Source organism: Colobus angolensis, unplaced genomic scaffold (assembly GCF_000951035.1).
Source record: "Colobus angolensis palliatus isolate OR3802 unplaced genomic scaffold, Cang.pa_1.0 Scaffold190, whole genome shotgun sequence".
Lineage (NCBI taxonomy): Eukaryota > Metazoa > Chordata > Mammalia > Primates > Cercopithecidae > Colobus > Colobus angolensis.
Genome location: NW_012115044.1, coordinates 5383134 through 5410629, shown reverse-complemented (window position 1 = coordinate 5410629; position 27496 = coordinate 5383134).

Sequence of the window (27496 nt, the reverse complement as noted above, 5' to 3'; positions counted from 1 at the left end):
CTTGATACCATGGACCAGGAATACAGAGAATGATGAAGGGAGGGATGTGGGAAAGACAGAATGTAGGTTCGACAATTTGTAGTAATGGGAATGACAGCAAGAGACCGAAATACCTGGGAGATGTCATATGTCACAGGACTTGCTGAACACTTTGCAATTAACTCTAGGGTTCTCTCCTTCCATTTTCACCATATTGCTACACATCTACACAAAATACAAGAAGAAAAATTTCTTCTTATATTTTGCTTTGGTCTTCTTACAAATAAAGCTTAGCTTCTAATGTCCTGGAAGTCTTGTGGTAATCACTATCCCAAGTAGTAATTTATCATGCTCATTTCTGAATTCCGTGCCCTATATACCCCAACACACTCTTTCCTAGATATGAACATCCCTAAGCTGTCTGTGGAACATTCTTTTATCATTATAAATAACCCTTTTTGTTCTCAAATAATCTCCAGGGTCATTTCAAGATGGTCAAGGATTAAGAAAGATTTCCCTTCATTTCTAGGTTTCGTTTACTGGGATTGCCAATGGTGTAGGGTACGTTTTATCTATATGCATGGATGCATTTGAATTCTCCTTACCTAGGCTTCTATAATCAAGTAAAATTCTTATACGTCCATTTGTTCTCTAGCACAATTAGTTCTCTTGTTAAACCATGTTTCTGATAACCTATTGAAAATTCAATGGGGGAAGATGGAACAAGGGGAACAGCTTGTGTTGGTCAGAATGCTTGAACGAAGCCCAGTAGATGCTAATGAGATCCAAACAGGATGTGCGTGTAAGGAGAACAGTGTGTCTGGGTTCCTTTCATGGCACTGAGAATGTTTTCCCCGGGCTCACGTCCTCTGGTCAGAGCATGCTGAAGTCCCACCTTTCATGCTGCCGGATCTGTTTAGGCAAAATTGCAATGGAATCTCCTCTCTCTGATGTCCTAAAGGATGAAAGACTATGCAACTTATATTATAGTTTGTATTTTTGTATTTTTATTAATGTATGTTTACTTAGTGTCTTCAAATAAGACTGTACATTCTCCAAAATACTACATTCTTCATGGTCAGAGCCACTTCTCAAATGTATTCTGTGCCTTTAATAATATCTAATACAATTTTAGATATAAATATAAAATACAAATACAAACACAAAATACAAATATAAAATATAAAATGGCAAGTCCATAAAATGGAAAATAATTTAAATGGGTTGAAAAAATACATGTCTATTAAGCACCTACTATACGCCAACTATTTTCTGAAATGAAGTGGAAATTCCAAAGAACTAAAATTAATTTTAGGGAAGGATAAAGTAGACAATTTAAAAAGGGCATAAAGATATGCTGTGGGAATTTAGAGAATGAATTCTAACGTGGAGACGGGTTTTATTCAGAGAGACTCACGGAGTAAATCCTGAAGGATGAATAGGATTTGATGGATGGTAAAGAGAAAAAGCACGATCTACACTGAGAAAAATGTTTGGAGCATTTTCTTTTTCCGATAAAGTGTATTCCATAGGAGCTTTGTTAAATGAAAGATTTTGTATATAAATATGTCTACAGAGTGCTAAAGTAAGAGTGTCCTTACTGTATTTATAAGATTTTATACAGTATTTCTTATTCTGATATATAACATGAATTTTTGAGATCAACATAGTGAAATACGGAAATAAATCATTTTCATGATTTATTTGATTTTGAAACCATTATTTTCAAAAGTAACTCTTGAGACTAGTGTTCTCTAAGACATACTTGGGGAAATACTGAGCTAGATGAAAGACTCAGAGACATGACCATGTTTGGGATGTTTTATGGATTCTCCAGTGGCTTCTTATGACCAATTCATGGTAAACTTACATAATAATAGCAATACTAATAAAGTGCTGATGTAATTATAGCTTAGAATATAATTAATTCCTAATTTTAATCTTCCTTCCTAGGTCATGGAGAGTCACTAAAGGATTTTGAGAGCCAGAGTAAGATTATGCAATGAGAAGGAGACTTCTAGTTTAAATGTAAATAATGCAATTGCAGAAACCACACTTATGACTGAAGAACCAATTAAGAGGCTATTGCAGTAGTGCAGGTGAAAGATAATGAGAATATGACCTAATGCAGGAGCAGCAAGTGTAGCATGGAAAGGACAGATAAGAGGCTTCATAAAGACACAATAGACAGAAATGTAGAAATTGTTCACCATTAGCAAAACTATTAGTAAAATTCACTACATTCATAGATTGAGGAGATCAAACGTGCAATTATCTTGACTATATCAGAAAATTAGGTAAAATTCAACATTATTCCTGTTTATAAAACAAACAAAGAAAAAAAACACCTCATAGAAATGTGGAATATAAGTAAACATTCTTAATTTGATAAAGATAATTTACCAGAAGCCTACAGCAAACAGGCTATTTCTTTTTGGCTTACATTAAAGCCATTTCAATTACAGTCAGGATTTATTAGAGGTCTTAGCCTGTAAATACGATAAGAAAAGGATTAAAAGGAATAAGAACTGGTGAAACAAAGGCATTTTTATTTTTGGTTGGTATGTTCTGCATAGAAAATCTTCCAAATATTTAGACATATTATGATAATTTAACATAATAAAGAATGACAAATTGTAGTTTTCTAAACATTATTTCAGACTTTTGTAGCATGACTTACTGGATGCTAAAAGCTGTAAATCCTAAGATTACATTTACCAGACACCCTTTCTGCTTATGTTCCACATGTGATCCAACTTCTATGAGCAGACACTCACAGGAGATATCTGGAACTGAAAATGAGGCACAGAATGTGCTTCTGTTGTTGTTGCTGGCAACCAGAGTTGGAAAAGCATTTTGTTTTCTAGGGTGGCTGTAGCAGTATCTCAGTGGTTTGACCCTAGGTAGTTTGCAATTGACAGTTACATTCCATTTGGAATTTCCATCTTGAAGGCTAACAAAGTGTGGTCCTAGAGTCAACAGCTATGGAGGAGCTTCCAGATACCTGGGTGATGGCTAAAGTGTAGTCTTGGAGTCAGCACTTGAACAGGCACTTTTTGATATTCCAACATTCAGTTTCTGGATTCCAAAATGCTATTTTGTGCATCACTACTGGAAGTGCAGCCTAAATTGTGCTTCTCTGGTCCTTCCTACAATTTTCTAAGCACCCAATTCCCCATATTAAATCTTTTCTTGTGGGGGAGGAGGGGTAAAATACAGTGGTGTTGATCACCTGTAAACCCTTGACTGAGGTAGTAAAGTTATCTAAGATTGATTATATATAGGAATTCCACTGACTCTGCAAAGTGATCTGCAGGTTCAATGGAATTCCTATGTATAATCTAGTATATAAAATTGAATTAGGGCGTTCTATATATTGAATTATATTTTAAATCCAATATATAGGATTATATTTAGAATACAACATATAGAAACCCCTAAAAGCCCACCAAAAATGTTAGAACTAATGAACAAATTTAGCAAAAGTTGCAGGATACAAACTCAACATACAAAAAATCAGTAGTAATGTATATACTAACAATGAACTATCTGAAAAAGAAATCAAGAAAACAATTCCGCTTATGATAGCTACAAATAAAAATACTTAACAATAAGTGTAACCAATAGAAATAAATGTAACCAAGGAGATAAAAGATTTTTACACTAAAAACCATAAAACAAGCTTGTACAACACAAACCCCATGGGCTGCATACCGACCAGGATAGCTTTGAATGTGGACAAATTTTCAAACTTCCTTAAAACATGAAATTCCTTTCTGTTTTTTTTTTTTTTTTTTTTTTAAGCTCTTTGGCTATCCTTAGTGTTAGTGTATTTTGTGTGTGGCCCAAGACAATTATTCCTGCAATGTGGCCCAGGGAAGCCAAAAGATTGGACACGCCTTCTATAAAACATTGATGAAAATATTGAAGAAGACACATATAAATGGAGAAATAGTTCATATTAATGGCTTGGAAGAATTAACACTGATAAAATGACTATACTACCGAAAGTGATCTGCAGATTGAATGGAATTCCTATGAACATACCAATGACATTCTTTATGAAAGTAGAAAAATCAATCCTAAAATATGTATGAAACCACAGAAGAGCACAGACAGCAAAAGCAATCTTGAGCAAAGTAAACAAAGCTGGACGCATAATGATGCTACTTGACTTCAAAACTATAGTAACCAAAACAGCACGGCACTGGCATAAGAAGAGACATGCAGACCAATGGAACAGCCTAGAGAACCCAGAAATAATTCACGTATTTGCAGCCAACTAATTTTTGACAAATGTGCCAAAGAACACACACTATGGAAAGGACAGTCTCTTCAATAAATGGTGCTGAGAGAACTGGATATTCACATAGAGAAAAAATGAAAATAGACCCTTATCTCACATCATATACAAAAATAAACTCAAAATGGATTAAGAAAATGTAAGGCCTGAAACTATGATACTACTAGAAGAAAACATAGGGGAAAAGTTCAGTGACATTGGTCTCAGCAAGGATTTTTGTGATATCATCTCAAAAGCATAGGCAACAAAAGCAAAACAGACTTAAATTCCTGTCCTCAAACAATCTTCCTTCCACAGCCTCCCACAGTGTGGACTAAGAGTTCTGTTTTATTGATTTATGTGTATATCTTTGTACCAAAGCCATACCCCATTAGTTACCTTAGCAGCTTTATAATAAGTATTGTAAGACCAGCCTGGGTAATATAGCAAGACCCTGTCTCTACAAAAAAAAAAAAAAAAAAAAAAAAAAAAAATTAACCAGGCATAGTAACTAGCCTCTGTAGTCCTAGCTATTTGGGAGGCTGAAGCAGGAGAATTGCTTGAACCTTGGAATTTGAGGCTATAGTGAGCAGTGATCACGCCACTGCATTCCATCCTGGCAGCAGAGCAAGACCCTGTCTCAAAACGAAAATTACAATGTCGATAAAAGATCCGAAAGACCAATATTTATATGCTCACCAGGTTTTCAATAAAGGTACAAGGACTATTCAATGTGAAAAGAATAGTCTTCTCAAGAAATCATGCGGAAACAATTGACTATCCAAACATAAAATGATGAATCTCTATCCATACCTCATGACATATACAAAATAAGCTCAAAATATAAATCCTCAATAATGTCAAACTTAAAACTATGTAAACTTGTAGAAGAAAACATAGGAGAAAATCTTTGTGACCCTGTTAATTAAACATAGGTATGACACCAAAAGCAAAATCCATGAAAGAACAAATTGATAAATTGAACTCAATCAAGATTAATATCTGATCTTTAACAGGCAATGTTAAGAAACTGAAAAGACATGCTATAAATTGTGATAAAATATTTGCAGATATAAATCCTAAAAATAATTTGTTTGTAAAACGTATAAAGAAATCTTTTTTCTTTTTGAGACAGTGTTTGGCTCTGTCACCCAGCCTGGAGTGCAGTGGTGCGATCTCAGCTCACTGCAAGCTCCGCCTCCCAGGTTCAAGCCATTCTCTTGCCTCAGCCTCCCGAGTAGTTAGGACTACAGGCGCCTGCCACCACACCCGGCTAAATTTTTGTATATTTAGTAGAGATGGGGTTTCACCATGTTAGCCAGGATGGTCTCAATCTCCTGACCTCGTGATCCACCTGCCTCGGCCTCCCAAAGTGCTGGGATTACAGGCGTGAGCCACTGCGCCCAGCAAAGAAATCTTAAAACAATGGAAAACTAACAAACAAATTTTTATAAATTAGATGTATTTATAAAATTTAAATATTTAAAAATATTATTAATATTCATTTAATAGAAGAAGATATATAAATGGCAAATAGACATATGCAAAGAGGCTAATCATTAGTTATTAAGGAAATGCTAACTAAAATTGTGATGTGATACAATTTGAACCACTAGAATGGCTAAAATCAAGAACAAAACAGCAAAATATCAAAAAAAAAAAAGAACAAGAACAAGAAAAAACCATGTGCCAAGACATGGACAAACTGGAACTCTCATACACTACTGGTAAAATGTAAACTAGTACAACTTTGGAAAGCAATTTGGCAGTCTTAATTACATGAATGCAATCTTAGGTATTCCCCAAAGACAACTTAAAGCAAATATCTACAGAAAGAATGTATGTGCTTGTTTATAGCAGCTTTATTTGTAATAGCTAAAATCTGGAAACAACCTAAATGTCTATCAACAGATAAATGAATACATGGGAAAAATACAGCTGAATCCTATGGTTACAGAAGTTGTGATGAGATGAATTTTGGTAAAACACAGAATGTTGGCTTCTGTTTTCTGCTCATTCTGTTTTCAAATAGTTTTATACAACAGTCTTTATAGCATCTGCAAGAAGGAGGTGTACATACAGGGAACAGCAAAACGAGGCAGAAATGTGAAAACTTCCATCTCAGGGAATGATACACAGAGTCTGGGTCACTGAGTATTTTGTTTCCCTTATAGTCTATCAGCTCAGCCTCTCATGAGCACGATGATGTAATAGTCGTAATCAGCTAGAGGACTTCTGAAATTGCTGTCATTGTCCTACAAATCTCAGCTAGCCACAGGTTGCAGAATATTCCCTTTGAGTTTGTGAATCATATCAGAAAATAGCCATCAAATGGCAACAAACTGCAGCCAGGACCTAGACAGGCTTGAATTGTACCACCAAACCTCAAATTCTTGGCAGACCAGGTGTACTGACTCATCTGATCACTTAATAAACTGTCTTTTACACAATTGAATTATTACATTGTTGTTTTTTTATTGTATTTTGATGAGTTTTTATTTTCTTACAACATCTATAATACAATGGGTTGATAATATATAAGGAGCTCTAATATAGTAATAGAAAGACAAATAAGCTTATGGACAAATATATAGAGAATTACAAATTGGTAATAAGCTTTGTGAAAAATGTTCAACTATACTAAAAATTACAGAATTGCAAATTAAATCAAAAGACAATAGCATTTTTATGTCCATCACACAAAAATAGTTTTGAAAAATTAAAAAAATTTGTTTTGATATATTTGTGAAGAAACAGGTAATATATCCTCCAATGTTGGTGGAAATGTAAATTGACACAAATGGTTTTGAAAGGCAATTTTCTGGATTCTAGTAGAATGTAAAACACACATGACCTTTGACCAAGCAATTTTACATTTAAACTCTGTGATAGAGAAATATTTACATTAGGCACAAAGTTATATACAAGGATATTCATTTTGTCATTGTTGTAAGCGGCAAAAAAAAAAAAAAAAAAAATGGATGTGCACTAAATGCTCATTAATAAGAGTAAAGTTCCATAATTTATGGTAGATATAGATTATTTATTACTATGTAGCTGTTACAAAGGTGATAAATGTATTCACACTGCCATAGAGATACTGCTATGATATACTGTTATGTACAAGAAGTCAAAGAAATATATATATAATAAGATCATATTTATTAAACTAAGACTGTGCATATGCAGATGGGCACATTTGTAAATGCAATGAAAATAATCCAGAAAAATATATTCCAAATTAGCATTTAATGACTGCTCAGATAGGGAAATGGAAATAAAATGGTGAGAGACCAAAGGGCAGTGTTATAAAATCACCTTATGGCCTCGTCTTTTATTACAACTTAAAAAATAAAAATAAAGAAATAAAAAATAAAATTAACATGATTTGACATCTGATTAAAATGTGTGCAGGGGTGCACTGAAATTAACTGATAATATCTCTAAGATGTCTAGAATTTATGTGGATGATATTCAATAAAAAAGTGAAAAAGATTTGATTTGAGGTGAGATAAATTACTAATATGATTGCTATTTTGCAATTGCTGAATTTTAAGCTCCTTCAGGGTGGTCTTTCAATGCAGTATATAAAATGTGGTACTCATTATCATGAGTACTGGCATTGGAATAACTTCTTCACTAAATACTAAAGTCATAGTAGAGCCTGTAAGAAGTAAATGAAGACATAGTCAAAACTACATCTATATAAAAACATGAAATTACCCAAGAATTTGTCATCAAGTTACGTATGATATTATCACTTCAGTTGCTCATTCAATTGTTTGTCTATTTGTCCTTCTTCTTTTATCAATGATATATAGTGGATTAAGAGTAGAGCTTTTAAAGATGAATACTTAAACAAAAGGAAAAGGGCATTCCAAGCAGAAAGAGCATGAAAAAAGAAAAATTAGATTAGTCTATTGCAATTATAATTCTACAACTCATTACCAACATTTGAAGAGGTGGGATTTCTGCAAGAGACAGAGCAGGGTGGTGTTACTCCAGAATTTTTCAAGAAGAGAATATTGATAGATTGGCTAGTAGGTTTCACTTAGGCGTTTAGGATATGCTTTATATCTTTCAGAAAGGGTTATTTGTTGTGGGAGGATCAAATAAGGCGTAACAGAAGCTACTATTTCTTCATTTGAAGAACAGTGAGAAGTGATTTGAAGGTTGAATAACACATGAGCTCCTTTTAAAATTATAACAATTAGAAACAACCTGAGATTACAGAACATAGTTGGTTACTAAAATAAGTGAGGAGTATAAAATCGTATCTACAGGATTTTAAAGTTGATTTTATGAGGAATAACTGAATATATGTCAGTGTCGAAGTCAGATAATATACTTGGTTTGTCCTAAGTTATCATTTCTGACACTCTTACCTAGCAACTGGAATTAGAATTGTCATTGCTAATTAGGTCCCATAAAAATTTGAGAGTATGAAGAGAGGGCAAATTGTGGGAAAATCAGTAGACCATTTTGTCGACCTGTATTTTGTTTGCTGCAATACTATTGTGTAGATAATAAAAACAATAAGGGTAAAGATTTAAACTGAGAAAGTGACTTATATCTTCTTATCCAGATTTTAATGAGACAGAGATATAATCAATTTGATAAAAGACCAATTTATTAGTAAATGAATAAATTTACAAACCATTGGCAGGCAAATATGGTACAACTACAATGCTACTCATTAGGATATACTTGAATTAACAGCTGATTCAGTAAACAAATGAACAAATGGAAAGTATATTTATGTTATTTACAATCTCTAAAAGATTTCATTAAGAAAATAATTAAAAGAATGATCATCCTAAAACATCTGGATGCCATTTACATATCTTAATGTGAGAGGGAGGAGAAAATTATCCTTTAAACAGCTGGCCTGACCCACAGAACTTGGCAGTAATGAAACAAGACTCTAAACCTTTCTTCTGTGGCTTCTTTCCAATGGACTGCTTTCAGTACTGTTTTCTTTCGTGGTACTTTTTATGCTTCACTAACTGCTTCACTTCTATTTTTTTTCTTCATACCTTCTCTATATCATCATCTGCTATGAGTTAACCCTCTCCAAGAAACTTGGAAAACAAGCATGTTCTAATTCCTTGTCCTCTCTCTGAGTTTCAGTACCTTTTTTCCCACTTCTCATAGATGTCTTCAGTTAAAGTGAGCTTAATTCAAGTAAGTTGACATCAGTAAACAGAAATCCTCATTCATGCTTGACATTGGACTGGCTGCTGTGAATTTCAAGATGAATAAAACCTGGCATCCATTACCAAGGATTGTAGTGGTCAAATCAGGTGTCTCCACAAATAGCCATGATGCAATATGATGAGTGGCAAAATTATTGCTAGAAGGCAATAAGAATTTTAATTCTGAAAACTTGTGACAAGGAGCTTGGCTAAAAAATATGATCTTTAAGCAGGTCTTGAGGAATAAGTAGGAATTAAAGAGGTAAGTAAGAGTGGAAAAGAGCCTTACAGAATGGAAGGAAAGCATGGAAAAAACACATGTGTATTGAAGTACCTGGTGTATTGAATGTCAGTGGCCAGAACACTGAGCTCTTGCTGGAAGTGGATGGAAAAGTAATTTGTGTTAGGTTTTATGGCTCCCTTTCAGTTTTTGAGAGGATAATTAATATAACTGAATAACATAGTCCCCTTATAAATAAATAGTTTGAAAAAAAGGAATAAAATAGTAGTCTAAAAATATTATATCTGCTGCAAAATCCCAGGAACAATGATAATGGTAGAATGAAGAAAATAATGATAAGAAAAGTTTTTTATAGTAGCTATAAGATTTTGAAAACTAATAAGAATGTTTAGAATGTCCAGGGTCAAGTGGTAATTGTTGAGCAATGGAAGATGTCAAGAATTTTCAGTTTGGACTCAATAGATGGTGATGCTAACTAAGAAAAAGTGCCTAGGAAAGGAACAGGATTGGATGGAAAAATAAAGTCAATCTTGGATATGTGGGCTTTTGGTCAAGCAGGTGGAAGTATTTAGTAAAAGTTAACACAATTAGTCTGAAGATTAGGAGAGAGATCAGAGGTAGGGATAGAATTTTAGGAAGCACCAGCATAAATAGGGTAGTGAAGGTTTGTGTCTGGGTAAGTTACTCAGAAAGAATAAAGTAGTAGAGAGGCAAGGGTATAATAACAATGAAAAAGATGGAATCATTACCTAAAGGGAAGGAAAAAAGAAAGATCCAGTAAGGCATTTTTGCTTGAAGAACTTTCTGGCTTTTTAAATTTTATTTCCTCAAATACATTGATTAATCTTTCTGAAATCAGTTTCTCTTTTGCTTTTCTATTTTTGTGAAGTTTCAAAGTTGTTTCTGTTGCCCCACATATAAACCTTGGTGCTTTGGTCTTTACAGTCCTGTCTAGCCACATTTACTTCAGACTTCCTCTCATAATCATTCTGTCGACTGTCATCTTCCCTGCCCTGCCCTTCCTCCCCATGTTTCACAACACTTCATGTCTCTACTATGGCAATGACCTACCCACTCTTTCCTTTTCTGCTGCTTCTACCTTCTCACCACAAATACGTTGACCTCAAAATGTGTATTTCATCCTATCAAGGTCAAGGACTTTCAAAACCACCACATTATTTACAAAATTGAGTTCGAATTGTTTTATTTGTCACTCAAAACCTTTCTTGGTCTGAGTCTACCTTCTTTGTGAAGCCTCACACTGCTCCCTAACATGCATGGTTTCTCCAGAATGATTATTCTAGTAATTATAACTCCAGTAGTAACACAACTTATTTATTTTTGGTCTTATTTATTCAACTATTTTTCCAATTATTTCCATCATTCCTCTACATATTTAAAAGCCCAAATACCTTCTTTCTATGATTATGATCTTAAAAATTATTTATTTGGATCCCATCAAAACCAGACAAGTACTGTTAGCCTTTTATGCATTCATGTCTCTAAACTGCAAGCTCCTTGACAGCAAAGACAGTCTTAAGCTCCCCTGATTCAACCCCACGATCCTGCATTCACAGGGATAAAGTTTTGCTTATATAATTTTTCAGGACATGTTGGAAAAACAAAAGCAATCATGAGATTGCTACTGCTGAGCTTTGAGGAAAAAATTTAAACTGTCAAAGGATTTGGGGCAACAAATAAGTTTTACAACAAGTTTTACAAGTAAGTTTTGTGTATTTTTGTACGAGGATGTCAGGAAAGCGTATCAATAAAAATCTCATGGGTCACCTCTCCTAGTTTCTCGCTCTCAGCACAGCAGTTCAACTCACCTAAACTGACGGGAAGAGAAATGCTGCTTTAAATTATTATTTGTGTCAAAATCAAAAGAATAGCTCTCTCATCACATAATACATCTTAATACTAAGAGGTCAATTTGAGGCTAACCTGAGGGGCCCAGATGACTACTGAATCATATTTAGAGTGGGCTATTTTGTATGCATGGAAAATATATTTCTTATAGAGAAGCATCTTTAAGGACTATCTTATTTTTATAGCCACCTCCACGTTTCACATTTGCCATATCCTTTAAGGGCATACCTGAGTCTCCTGTGTTCTCCTTGGATGCACAGCTCATTGCCTGGCTTGTGGACACTGTGCTGAAGCTCACCTCTGTACAGCTTATTAATTCATTTTCTTCTATAACCAGGGAACATTTTTTGTTACTCTTATCTTTAACTATTCATTCCCTTCTTGATATCCACATGATTTTTCCTTTTAAAAAGTAATGTTGACCCATCCATGTTGAAATCCGTGTTCATTTCTGAAATCATTTTGAATTCTCATTTTAACCTGCATGTTGCTAAAAAATTCTATCAACCTACAGCATTTTTATACCATTAGTGAGGACACTGATGACTTTAAAAAAAATTGGTTCCTGTATTCACCCTGGCAGAACACTGCTTGCTATGTCCCCTCTGGGTAACATTACTCTTATGAAGGAAATTTATTCTGAATGACCCTCCAACTACCAATTAGGCAGTTTGGTGCCATAATTTTCTCATTGAATTGATAATGGTAATGAAGTAAGGAAAGTAAAGCTTTGCTAAAGTCAAAAGGGGATCTGCTGTCTCCCTTCCATCTACCTATCCTGTCATTTTTTATAGGAGATTAATCTCATAATTTCACAAAATGCTGACATAAGTTTTATGGCTTCATCACCAAGTAGTTGATGTTCTCATTACAGCTGTCTTGTGGCTATGATAATTCTTCTTACAACACATTTGAATTCAGACAAAAGATGGAATTTTAAAGGGTTCCTATATGTGTGCTTTTCTTATCAAAATGTTTCCTATATTTCTCCATAATGAGGGAAAATGCGTAGTAAAACTTCTGTGCTCCTAAATTTGACTGATCAACTCCCTTCTACCTGGGATGGAATGAAGCTCTGCTGTGATCTACAAGCTCGTAGCATAAAGCTGTGTTTCTGTTGTGTGACAGTCAATCTCAGCTGTGCCAGAGGAGGATATAGTAATAGCAGGGTTTGTTTTTGGAGTGCTCACTATGTTACAACGACTCACTTCTAAGAATCATTTTATATATCACAAACATAAACCATTCAAAATGAGTAAAGGGGCTCTTTAGAATAAATATACCACAAAAGATGGTTATACTGTCAGAAAGTAATAACTCTTCTCATGCTGATTTTATTATGCACGACCATGAAGTCTGAAGTCGTCAAATGCACTGAGGTTTAATCTGGTCCAGCATTGCTAAGAATTGCCTATGACACCCAGTTTGTAAACTGACATAGTTAAAAGTTTTTGAGCTGTGAGTACAACCATCTCATTGAAATGATCAGAGATCAGAGTGCACACGTTTCCAGATCATCATCTCGGGTTGAACATGCCTTTATCAAGGTATTAAGTTGTCCTTGAAAGCTACAGAGTAGAGTAGAGCTTCTTGAACACAAAATGCAGAACTTCTTGTTCTCTAGGGGCTTCCCTTCGTTTTAGAAACCTGGCCTTTGAGTGAGTAATAAGTCACACTTTACTGAATCCATTAGATTTCTAATCTTTCTTACCATATCCTTGTTTTTCTTTTAATTTTGATTTTTTTCTCATAAAACCCTCCTAACAGAAGCTTCTGTGAACCTATATTAATTTGATTTGTCATGTTTGGCTATTTTACTTTATAAAGTCAGCTCTTATATTTGTTTACTATTTCTGTTGCTTTTCTGTTTTCCTAATTCAATAGTTTCTGACTTCATCTTTCTTTTAGCTCTTCTATTTTTAAATTTCTTATACTGTTTACTTGTATTAGATGTTTAACTTATTTCCATTTTTAAATTAATTATTAATACAGAAATTTGAAGCTATGAAACTACAATAGTTTGGGATGCATGCTTTGCTAGTGAGGAGGCAAGCTTACTTCCTGTAACAGATCCTATCTCAATATACAATGGATCAAACAAGGTAGTAATGTATTTCTCTCCAATGTAATAGTACAGATAAGTCCAAGTTATTATGAAGCACTGTTTTACAATATCAATCAGGAAGTTAAAATTTCTTTAATTTTCTTGTGCTGCCATTCTAATAATGTTGTCTTCATCTGTATAGTCAGAATCAAGACAACACGATTCTCAGATACAGTCCACAGAATAGAAAAAGTGAAATAGTCCACTATAAGTGACTTCATTTACAAGATGATAACCTAGAAGTTGCACTATTAATTTCTCTAAATATCATTGGCTAGACCATAATAATTACATGGCTAATTATGTTTACCAAGGGAGATTAGAAAATAGGCTTGAGCTTTGTGACCTTCTAAATCAATATGAAGAAAGAGAGAATGAACACTGGAGAATAATAATCTGCACAAATTTGTATTTTCAACAGTGCTCTAATTTTTACCGTTCCTAAATAGTTTATGACTTAATTTTCCTCTTTACTTCAACAGCAAATTGGGAGAATTTAAAAGTTCCTAAGTATGTGAACTGGATAAGAAACATTTTTACTGGCTTCTAACTTAATTCTGTAATAGCTAAAGAATTAAATCTGTTTACTTTTTTTTTAATAAGAGGGCTTGTGTTCTTATCAATTACAAATGTTTCAAGAGTTATTGAAAAGAATGTCCAAAATCTGTTTGTAGGGTTAAAAAGCCAAATCTAACTTGTAAATTTCTTAATTATATTTTCAACTTCTCAACGTATTTGATTACCCTTTCCCACTGATCTCCCGTTCAAAAGCTGAGATACTTGCATTAAGATCTCCCACAATAACTCTCTCTCCAACATTTTTGTTCTATGTGTTTCTATTCTGTGTAATCCGACATAGAATGAAAATCCTATAACTTTTTCATCCTGAAGACTGTTTTATTAATATAAAATAACCCTGTTTGTTCTCTTTTAATTTTTAATTTGAATTTAATATTTTATACCATTACTGTTGAAGTTTTCCTTTGTTTTTGCTAGTTTAGCGTGCTTAGTGAGAACGATGTATAATTTTTAGGTGTAAGAAAATATTTACTCAGCATGAAGGATGATTGGGGGTGATGAAGTTGGAAAATATTATGTTTTTAAATTGACAAATGAAAGTTGTATACATTTTTTGTGTACAATATGATATTTAAAAATATGTATACATCATGGAATGGCTGTGGGCTGATCCAAAATCTGGAGCAGGTGTGGCACATGGATCCAAGAGTGCTGACCTGATGACTAGGGATGTAGTGCTGGCCTAGTGTTGAGGTTGGTCTAGAGCCTGGGGCCACTGAGGGTGACCTGGTATTGGGGTAAGTCAGAGGGAGACTGAGCCACCAGGCGATCTTGAGCCTGGGAGTAGGCAAGATCCAATCTGGTGCTGAGATGGTCCTGCAGGCTTAATCTGCAGGTACCTTCCTAAAGGCTGGAATCCTGTGGGTCTGCCTTGAGCTTGGTTTTACTGAGGCAGGCACTTGTTTTCACATTCTTTTTCTTATTCTTGTGATACAGTTAGGTGGTGTGATCACTCACCTGATTTTCTTAGCTCCTTGGAAGGTATTTTTATATGTGGATAGTTATTCAAGTTGATGTTTCTGCAGGGGTGGGGTTGGGGTGAGGGATGAGCATTAGAAAGTCCTCTTATGCCATCTTGCTGTAGGAACATTTTGAATGTTTCTTGGGAATTTCTGTTAAGAAATGAATTGAGAAGTTCTTTCCTTCACCCGAAGATTCAAGTTACTGAAATCTTTTAGTGTAGACAGAGTGATATGTCCAGGTCTAGTAGCTGGGAGTGGATAAGCTTTCTGCGATAACATCACCGAAAGGGCTTAAATAGGTCTCCAATCACTGGGCTGACTGGAGCTCTAAATTGGGTTGTCAAAGGTGAAATATGTTCCCTAGGTTCTTGGGACAGTGAACACAATAATTTTCTCAGTCCAGCCTTCATTAAACTAGGCTTTTGCCCACAGGATCCAGGCCTGCCGGTGAATCTAAACCACTTTAACATACAAGAGTCCAGGTGAATGTTGACTAATAATATTTTGGTGGGCCAAAACATGGAGGGAAGGATGCTCTTTGTGGAAAATTCTCTGTGATAGATTGTATTGTATTATTGTACAGCATCCCTGAATATGGGTGAAATACATTTCCCCATGACATTCTGAGGCTTTACCATGTGTATTAGTCTGTTTTCACACTGCTATAAAGAACTTCCCTGAGATTGGGTAATTTATAAACAAAAGTGGCTTAATTGACTCACAGTTCCACATGGCTGGTGATGCCTCAGGAAAGTTAACAATCATGGAGGAAGGCAAAGGGAAAGCAAGGACCTTCTTCATATGGCAGCAGGAGAGAGAGAAGCAAGTGAAGGAGGAAACTGTCAAACACTTATAAAACCATCAGACTGTGAGAACTCACTCACTATCATGAGAAGAGCGTGGGGGAAACTGTCTCCATTATCCAATCACCTCCCACTGAGTTTCTCTCTCAACACCAGGGGTTATAATTCAAGATGAGATTTGAATTGGTACACAGCCAAACCATATCATTTGGCCCCTGGCTCTTCCCAAATCTCATGTCCTCACATTTCAAAACCAATAATGCCTTTCCAACAGTCCCACAAAGTCTTAACTCACTTCACTGTTAACTAAAAAGTCCAAGTCCAAAGTCTCATCTGAAACAAGGCAAGTCCCTTCAGCCTAGGAGCCTGTGAAATCAAAAGCAAGCTATTTACTTCCAAGATACAATGTGGGTATAGGAATTGGATAAATGTTCCCATTCCACATGGGAGAAATTGGCCAAAACAAAGGGGCTACAGACCCCACATAAGTCTGAAATCCAACAGGGCAGTCATTAAATCTTAATGCTCCCAAATTATCTCCTTTAACTCAATGTCTCACATCTATGTCATGCTGATGCAAGAGGTAGACTCCCATGGTCTTGGGCAGCTCCATCTCTGTGGCTTTGCAGGGTAGAGCCTCCCTCCCACCTGCTTTCATAGACTGGCAATGCCTTGCTTTTCCAGGTACATGGTGCAAGTTGTTAGTGGATCTACCATTCTGGGGTCTGAAGGATGGTTGTTATCTTCTCACAGCTCCACTAGGCAGTACCCCAAGTGGGGACTTCCAGGCAGCTGGGAAGGGGGCTCTACCCTACACAGCCACAGGGGCAGGGCTGCACAAGACAATGGGAGTTCACCTCATGCCTCTGTGTGACCTGGATGTGAGACACTGAGTTAAAGGAGATAATGTTGGAGCTTTAATATTTAATGACTGCCCTGTTGGATTTCAGACTTGCATGGTGCTCCAACCCCACATTTCCCCTCTGCACTGCCCTAGCAGAGGTTTTACATGTGGGTTTTGCCCCTGCAGCAGACTTCTGCCTGGGCATCCAGGCATTTCCATAGATCCACTGAAATCTAGGCAGAGACTCCCAAACTTCAGTTCTTGACTTCTGTGCACCTGTAGACACAACACCACATGGAAGCTGCCATGGATTGGGGCTTGAACCCTCTAAAGCAATGGACTGAGCTGTACTTTGGCCCCTTTCAGCCAAAACTGAAGCTAGTGTGTCTGGGATGCAGGGTACCATATCCTGAGGCTGCATAGAGCAGCAGGGACACTGATCCCTGTCTGTGAAACCATTTTTTCCCTCCTAGACCTCTGGGCCTGTTATTGCAAGGGCTGCTGCCAAGATCTCTGACATAATTTTCCCCATTGTATTGTTGATTAACATTTGGTTCCTTATTATATATGCAAATTTTTCAGCTGGCTTGAATTTCTCCCCAGAAAATGGATTTCTCTTTTCTATCATATTGTCAGGCTGCAACTTTTTCCATTTTTTTACTCTGCTTCCCTTTTAAACATAAGTTCTAGTTCCAAACCATCTCTTTGTGAATGCATAAAACTAAGTGCTTTCAGAATAATCCAGGTCACAACTTGAAAGCTTTGCTGCTTAGAAATTCCTTCTGCCAGGTCCCCTAAATCATCTCTCTCAGGTTGAAAGTTCCACAGATCTCTAGCCCAGGGACAAAATGCTGCCAGTCTCTTTGCTAAAGCATAGCCTGAGAGACCTTTACTCTACTTTCTAGTAAATTCCTCATCTCCATCTGAGACCACCTCAGCCTGGACTTTATTGTTCACATCACTATCAACATTTTGGTCAAAACTTTTCAAGTCTCTAGGAAGTTTCAGATTTTTCCACATCATCCTTTCTTCTTCTGAGCCCTCCAAACTGTTCCAACCTCTGCCTGTTACCCAGTTCCAAAGTTGCTTCCACATTTTCAAGTACCTTTATAGTAGAATACTGAACTCCTAGTACAAATTTATTGTATTAGTTTGTTTTCACGTGGCTATAAAGAACTCCTCTGGGAATGGGTAATTTATAAATGAAAGACGTTTAATTGACTAACAATTCCACATGGCTGGGGAGGCCTCAGGAAACTTACATTCATGGCAGAAGGCAAAGGGAAAACAAAGACCTTCTTCACATGGCAGCAGGAGAGAGAGAAGCAAGTGAAGGAAGAATTTGACAAACAGTTATACAACCGTCGTATTTCATGAGAACTCACTTGCTATCATGAGAACAGCATGGGGGAAACCATCCCTATGATCCAATCACCTCCCACCAGGTTTCTCCCTCAACATTGGGGGATTACAATTCAAGATGAGATTTGGGTGGGGACACAAAGCCAAACCATATCACCGTGTAACTTATTTTGACTAGTGGAATGTGAGATAATGTGCCATCCTATTGCCAAGCAAATATTTTACAAAACATCATGTGATTCCATTCATTTCCTTGTGGTTTCGCCTTTAGCCATGAGAATAATATGCTCTGAATAGGAGATGCTTCATCTACTAGATCCTGAAATGAAGATCCATGTAATCTATGTGAACTCATCCCCAGCCTGAAGTATAACTGCAATTGATCAGACACCTTCATGTAATGTGAGAAAGAAGGAAACCTCAGTTGTTGTATTCCACTGAACTTTTCTGTGAGGCTATTTGTTTCACAGCTTAATGTAGCAAAACTGAGTAATACCAAAATTTATATTTGTAAACTTTGCCTCCAATGGCAATATAGGAGAACAGAAATCTGTTTTCTGGATGGCAAAACTTCTAGATAACACATTTTTGTATTAGTTTTCTGATATGTGTAAGCTATGGAGAGTTGTGTTTTTGTGGTGTTTATTTTTGTTTTGGATATTTGTGATGAAAAAGTATTAGATAAGAAAGTTGTTATTTTGATAAATAGTTTTACTGAAACAATTTTACAAGAAATGGTATCTATTTTTCTTTTTGACTATTTATACAAACTGAAACATAGATTTAAAACCCTCTTCCAAAGTTTGTATATAAATACCTATAAAAGTTAAAAAATATAATGTAATGAATCTACATATATACTTCACATAAAATCAGTGATTATTAATATTCTGTCACTCTTGCTTCTGATGACTATGTGAACATTCTTGCTGTAGATGACTATCACATATTAAACCTATCATCTATCTATCTATGTATGTACCTATCATCTATCTATCTATCTATCTATCTATCTATCTATCTATCTATCTATCTATCTAAACCATCCATCTATTCATCCATTTCTCACCCTCATTCTTGAAATTGCTGGTCATTATTGAAGCATATCACAGGCATCTTATCGTTTAATGTATAAATACTGTAACATGTATTTCTAACAGATACGAACCTTAAAAATAATAACTGCATTATCAGTGTTACACTACAATTTTTACATGATTGCTTAATATTATCTAGTATTCAATTGTGTTAACCTTTCCCAATATGTTAAAAGTGCCTATATATAGGTTGGTGCAAAAGCAATTGCGGTTTTTGCTATCAAAAGTAATGGCAAAAACCGGAATTACTTTTTCACCACTCAATAAATGTCTTATGTGAATTAGTACTAAAACATGGTGCATATTTTAAAATTTATTGACGTAACTATTACATTTTTTATACTTGTTTTATTTTTATGTGTAGACTAGAATGTTTTAATTTTACTTTTTCCAGCTTCATTGAAATATAATTGACAAATAAATTTATATACCCTTAAAGTATACAAAGAATGATTTAATATACATACACACTATAAAACAAATACCATAGTCAAGCTAGTCAACGTATCTATTACCTCACACAGTTACTATTTTTTGTGTGTGGTTAGAACAATTAAGATCTACAGTCTTAGTGAATTTCAAGAATATAAAATAGCAGTATTAACTACAGCCACCCCATGCTATACGTAGATTCCTAGATCATACTTGTAACTGAAAGTTTGTACTCTTTGACCAGTATCGTCTCATTTCTCCCATGTACTAGCCCCTAGCAACCTCCATTCTACTCTCTGCTTCTGTGAGTTTGACTTTGTAAGATTCAATGCGTAAGTGAAATCATGCAGTATCTGTCTTTCTGTGTCTAACTTATTTCACTTAGTATAGTATCCTCCAGGTTCATCCATATTATTGCAAATAACAGGATTTCTTTTTTGTAATGTGACTGAGCATTATGCACACAAACACACGTACATATCTCTCTCACAATTTCTCTATCTATCCATGAATAAACACTTAAGTTGTTTCCACATTTTGGCTATTATGAATAATGGTGCAATGAACATGGGAGTGCAGATATTTCTTCAACATACTGGTTTCACTCTCTTTGAATATAAACCCAGAACGGAGACTGCTGGATCATATGGGAGTTTAATTTTCAATTTTTTGAGGAACATCCATACTTTTTACCATAATGGCTATACTAATTTATATTACAGCCAAAAATGTACAAGGATTCTCCATTTTTTCCACACCCTGGCCAACACTTGCTATCTATTCTTTTTAATAATTGCCATCCTAACAGGTATGAAGTGATATTTTATTGTTCTTTGATTTGCATTTCCATTATGAACACTGATGTTATTGAGCTCATTTTCCTATGTCTGTTGGCAATTTATATGTCTTCTTTGGGAAAATGTCTTTTCAGGTCCTTTGCCAATACTTTGATTCAGCTATTAAAAATTTTGTTTTCCTATGATTTGTATGAGTTTTTTAATGTATTTGGGATGTCAACCCCTTATCAGATAGGTAGTTTGCAAGTATTTTATTCTATTCTGTAGGTTGCTTTTTATTTTGTTGACTGGATCCTTTGCTGTGTAGAAGTTTTTTAGTTTGTTGTAGGCCCACTGGCTTTTTTTTTTTTTTTTGTATCTGTCATTTTGGCATCATATCCAATAAATCATTGCCAAGACCAAAGTCAAAGAGCCTTCCTGTATTTCTTCTAGGAATTCTATAGTTTCTGGTCTTACGATTAAGTCAATCTATTTCAGGTTAATTTTTGTGTATGGTATAGAATAAGGTTCCAATTTCATTTTTTAGCATGTGGATATCTAGTTTTTCTAAGACCACTTATTGAAGAGAAACCTCTTCCCATTGTGTTTTGTTGGCAACCTTGTTTAAATCTAGTTGACTGTGTTTGTGTCTTGGCTCTATTTTGTTTTATAGATATGTGTGTCTGTTTTTAGCCAGTACCATACTGTTTTGATTACTTTGGCTCTGTGATATTTTTTGAAATCAGAATGTGTGAATTTCCCAGCTATTTTATCATTCTCAAGATTGTTTTGGCTATTCAAGGACTTTTAAACCCATTTATGCCTAGTATTCCATTATTAGAATGCTAAGTATGTGGGAGTTATTTATATCCTACTGCAATGTAATTGCCAAGGTCTGATTGCAAAAATTCAAAACATGCAACCTCAGGCATAAATGGGTTAATTTCATACAAATTGTACAATTATTTTTTCTATTTGTGTGAAAAATGCTATGGGAATTTTGATAGAGATTGCACTGAACCTGTAGATCACTTTGGGTAGGGTGGACATTTTGGCAATATTAATTATTCTAATCCATAAACATGGTATATCTCCTCATTTATTTGTTTCTTGTTCAATTTATTTCATCAATGTCTTATACTTTTCAGTGTACAAATCTGTCCACTCCTTGGCTACATTTATTTTTAAATGCTTTTTAGCATCTACTGAGATAATCATATGATTTTTATCCTTCAGTCTGTTAATGTGCTGTGTCACATTTATTGATTTGCTTATGTTGACCATTCTTGCAGGGGTAATCTCACATAATCATGAAGTATAATACTTTTAATATGTAGATAGATTCAGTTTACTATTATTTTGTTGAGGATTTTTGCATATATTTTTATTATGGATGTTGTCCTATAGTTTTCTTTTCTTACAGTGTCTTTGTTTGCTTTAATATCAGGATAATGCTTGCCTTGTAAAATGAATTTGAAAGTGTTCTCTCCTCTTCAATTTCTTTTTTGGAATAATTTGAGAATTGACAGTAATTCTTTAGGTGTTTGGTAGAATTCACCTGTGAAGCTGTTTGCTCCCAGGCTTTATTTTATTGCAATGTGTTTTTTATAACTGCCTCAATCTGCTTACTCATTATTGTTCTGCGCAGAATTTCTGTTTCTTCATGATTCAGTCTTAGAAGGGTTTATATTCCTATATGTATCCATTTCTTCTAGATTATCCAAGTTGTTGGCGTGTAACTGTGCATGGCAGTCTCTTATGTTTCCTGTATATCTATATAGCTGTGGTCTCAGTTGAATATATCCTCTTTTATTCATACTTTTATTTATTTGAATTCTTTCTTTTTTCCTTGTTCAATCTATTTTGCTTTTCTTCTGAAAAGCAATTATCATGTTTATATTTTATATTAAATTTATAATCTTTATTTTATTTATTTCTGCTCTTATTTTTATTATTTTCTTCCACCTGGTAAATTTAGGCTTTGTTTTTTGTTTTTCTTTTTGAAAATCAATTCTCAATTTTGTCATTTTGTTTTACTATTTGGAAACCAATTTTCATTATGATTATGTTTTACGTTAAATTCCTAATCTCTATTTTATTTATTTCTGCTCTTATTTTTATAATTTTTTTCTTTCTGCTAAATTTGGGCTTTTTGAATAGTTTGTTGATATGTAAAATTTAATTTGTTTATTTAGGATTTTTCTTTTTTCTTAATGTAAGCATTTATTTCTGTAAATTTACCTTTCAGAACTATAATTGCTGCATTTTAGTTTTGGCATATCGTGTTTTCATTTTCATTTGTCTTAAGATATTTTTGATTTTTCTTTTCAGTTCATCTTTGACCCATTGTTTGTTCAGGAAAGTGTTGTTTAATTTCCACATATTTATGGCTTTTCCAATTTTTCTCCTATTGGTGGTTTTAGTTTTACACCATTGTGCTCAGAAAAATATAACTGATGTAATTTCAAGCTTCTTGAATTTGTTAAGACATATTTTGTGGACTAATATACAATCCATTTTGAAAAATATTCCATGTAGGCTTAAGAATAATGTGTATTCTGCCGTTGTTGGGTGTTTTTATTCATATGTCTGTTAGGTTCATTTGGTATAAACTATAGTTCAAGTCCAGTCTTTCTATTTGTCTTGAGAGTCTGCTTATTGTTTAAAGTAGGATAATAAAGTCTTTGATTATTATTGTACTGCCATCAATTTTTCTCTTCAATTCTGTTAATATTTACTTTGTATTTTAGGAGCTCTGATGTTGCATGCATATATATTTATAAGTGTCATATCCTCTTGATGAATTAATACCTTTGTCATTGTATAGTAATGTTCTTTGTCTCTTGTGACAAATTTTCATTGAAATTTTATTTTGTGTGATATAAATATAGCCAATCCTGCTCTCATTTGGGTATCATTTGCATAGAATATCTTTTTTCCATCCATTCCCTTTCAGCATATGTGTGTTCTTAAAGTGATTCTCTTGGAGGCAGCATGTTGTTGCATCTTGTGTTCCTAATTTTTATCTATATGAATGCTCTGTGTATTTCGATTGAATAATTTAATCCATTTAAATTTAAATAATTAGTGCTATATAAGGATTACTATTGCCATTTTTCATTGTTTTCTGACTTTTTATAGTGTGTTTGTCATTCTGTTTTCCTTTGTGATATTTTTTATGGTGGAATGCTTTGACATCTTTTTATCTCCTTTATATATACGAATGCTTCTTTTCCTTGTTATTATCATGAGGCTTATATAAAAGATCTTACAGTTGTAAAAGTATATTTTAAGCTGATAACTTAACTTAGATCACATATAAAAACTATGCTTACACTTCTTTTCTGCCACACACACAGCATTTTATACTCCTGTCATATTTTACATATTTCTATATATCTATCCATTAATAAATTGTTGTAAATATAGTTATTTTAATAGTTTTGTGTTTCAACTTTTATACTAGAAACAAAAGTGAATTATAAACCACTATTGCATTATTAGAATATTGTCAGTTTAAGTGTATTTACCTTTACCAGAGACTTTTCTACTTTTATATGTTTTCATGTTATTAGTTATTGTCTAGTCATGTCTAATGATGAACTTTGAGATTTTGTGTGTCTCTGAATGACATTGTTTCTTCTTCATTTCTAAAGAACAGATTTGCTGTGCATAGCATTCTTGGTTAACAGATTTTTCTTCTTTTTTCATAACTTTGAGTATATTATTCCACTCCCTGTGACTTGCAAGATTTCTTCTCAGAAATTTACTGATAGTCAGGCCGGGCGCGGTGGCTCAAGCCTATAATCCCAGCACTTTGGGAGGCCGAGACGGGTGGATCACGAGGTCAGGAGATCGAGACCATCCTGGCTAACACGGTGAAACCCCGTCTCTACTAAAAATACAAAAACTAGCCAGGTGAGGTGGCGGGCGCCTGTGGTCCCAGCTACTTGGGAGGCTGAGGCAGGAGAATGGCGTAAACCTGGAAGGCGGAGCTTGCAGTGAGCTGAGATCCGGCCACTGCACTCCAGTCCAGGCGACAGAGCGAGACTCCGCCTCAAAAAAAAAAAAAAAAAGAAATTTACTGATAGTCATATAAAGGTTCTATTGTATGTGCCAATTCATTTTTCTCTTGTTTATAACGTTTTCTCTGTATTTGATTTTTGACAATTTTGTTATAACGTGCACTCAGGTTAACTTCTTTGGATTGATATTGCTTGGGATTTTTTGAGCTCCGTGAATTTGGATGCCCACATCTTTCCCAAGATTTGGGAAGTTTTCAGCCATTATTTCTTTTAGTGAATTTTTTATCTCTATCTTGTCCTTTTGGGATTACTATAATGAATAGATTTGTTTTCTTAATCGTGTCTGATAGGTGCAGTGTACTTTCTTCATTCATTTTTATTCCTTTTTTCCTGTTTTTGTTCCTTGAATTGGCTAACGTCAAATAAACTTTGAGTTTACTGATTCTTTCTTCTACATAATTGAGTCTGCTCTTGAAGCTCCCTATTAAAGTTTCAATTCCATCACCGTATTCTACAGATCCAGGATTTCTGTTCAGTTTTTCATGTTTTTTATTTCTTTTTTTATTATTATATTTTAAGTTTTGGGATACATATGCAGAATGTACAGGTTTGTTACATAGGTATACACGTGCCATGGTGGTTTACTACACTCATCAGTCCATCATCTACATTAGGCATTTCTCCTAATGCTATCCCTCCACTAGCCCCCCATCACCCAAAGGCCCTCGTGTGTGATGTTCCCCTCCTTGTGTCCATGTGTTCTCATTGTTCAGCTCCCGCTTATGAGTGAGAACATGTGGTGTTTAGTTTTCTGTTCCTGTGTTACTTTGTTGAGATAGATGGTTTCCAGCTTCATCCATGTCCCTGCAAAGGACATGAACTCATCCTTTTTATGGCTGCATAGTATTCCATGGTGTATATGTGCCACATTTTCTTAATCTAATCTATCATTGATGGACATTTGGGTGGGATCCAAGCCTTTGCTATTGTGAATAGTGCTGCAATAAACATATGTGTGCATGTGTCCTTAGAGTAGAATGATTTATAATATTTGGATATATACCTAGTAATGGGATTGCTGGGTCAAATGGTATTTCTGGTTCTAGATCCTTGAGGAATCACCACACTGTCTTCCACAATGGTTGAACTAATTTACACTACCACTAACAGTATAAAAGTGTTCCCATTTCTCCACATCCTCTCCAGCATCTGTTGTTTTGACTTTTCAATGAGCGCCATTCTAACTGGCATGAGATGGTATCTCATTGTGGTTTTGACTTGCATTTCTGTAATGACCAGTGATGATGAGCTTTTTTTCTTATGTTTGTTGGTCACATAAATGTCTTCTTCTGAGAAGGGTCTGTTAATATCCTTTGTCCACTTTTTGATGGGGTTGTTTGTTTTTTTCTTGTAAATTTGTTTAAGTTATTTGTAGATTCTGGATATTTGCCCTTCGTCAGATGGATTTTAAAATTTTTTTCCTATTCTGTAGGTTGCTTGCTCACTCTGATGATAGTTTTTCTTTTTTCAGAAGCTCTTTAGTTTAATTAGATCCCACTTGTCAATTTTGGCTTTTGTTGCCATTGCTTTTGTTGTTTTATTTATAAAGTCTTTGCCCATGCCTATGTCCTGAATGGTATTGCCTAGGTTTTCTTCTAGGGGTTTTATGATTTTAGGTCTTACATTTAAGTCTTTAATCCATCTTGAGTTAATTTTTATATAAAGTGTAAGGAATTTCAGTTTTCTGCATATGGTTAACCAGTTTTCCCAACACCATTTATTAAATAGGGAATCCTTTCCCCATTGCTTGCTTTTGTCAGGTTTGTCAAAGATCAGATGGTTATAGATATGTGCCATTGTATCTGAGGTCTCTGTTCTGTTTTGTTGGTCTATATATCTGTTTTGGTACCAGTCCCATGCTGTTTTGGTTACTGTAACCTTGTGGTGTAGTTTGAAGTGAGGTAGCATGATAACTCCAGCTTTGTTCTTTTTGCTTAAGATTGTCGTGGCTGTACGAGCTCTTTTATGGTTCCACATGACATTTAAAGCAATTTTTTTCTAATTCTGTGAAGAAAGTCAACAGTGGTTTGATGGAGATAGCATTGAATCTATAAATTACTTTAGGCAGTATGGCTATTTTCACAAAATTGGTTTTTCCTATCAATGAGTATGGAATGTTTTTCCATTTGTGTCCTTTCTTATTTCCTTGAGCAGTGGTTTGTAGTTCTCCTTGAAGAGGTCCTTCACATCCCTTGTAAATTGTATTTTTAGGTATTATTCTCTTTGAAGCAATTGTGAATTGGAGTTCACTTATGATTTGGCTCTCTGTTTCTTGCTGGTGTATAGGAATGTTTGTGATTTTTGCACATTGATTTTGTATCCTGAGACTTTGCTGAAGTTGCTTATAAGTTTAAGGAAATTTTGGGCTGAGATGATGTGGTTTTCTAAATATACAATCAAGTGATCTGCAAACAGAGACAATATGACTTCCTCTTTTCCTATTCGAATACCCTTTAACTTTATCTTGCCTGGTTGCCCTGGCCAGACACAGAGCCCAGAAAGCTAAGATTCACTGGCATGAAATTCTCCCTGCCAGCACAGCAGTCTGAAGTCAAATCAGAATGCTCAGGCTTAGTTGGGGAAGGGGCATCTGCCATTACTGAGGCTTGAGCAGGTGGTTTTTCTCTCACAGTGTAAACAAAGCCTCCTAGAAGTTCAAACTGGGCAGAGCCCACCATAGCTAGGCTAAGCTACTGTAGCCAGACTGCCTCTCTAGAGTCCTTCTCTCTGGGCAGGACATCTCTGAAAGAAAGGCAGCAGCCCCTGTCAGGGGCTTATAGATAAAACTTCCATCTCTCTGGGACAGAGCACCTGGGGGAAGGGGCAGCTGTGAGCACAGCTTCAGCAGAATTAAACATTCTTGCCTGTAGACTCTAAAGAGAGCAG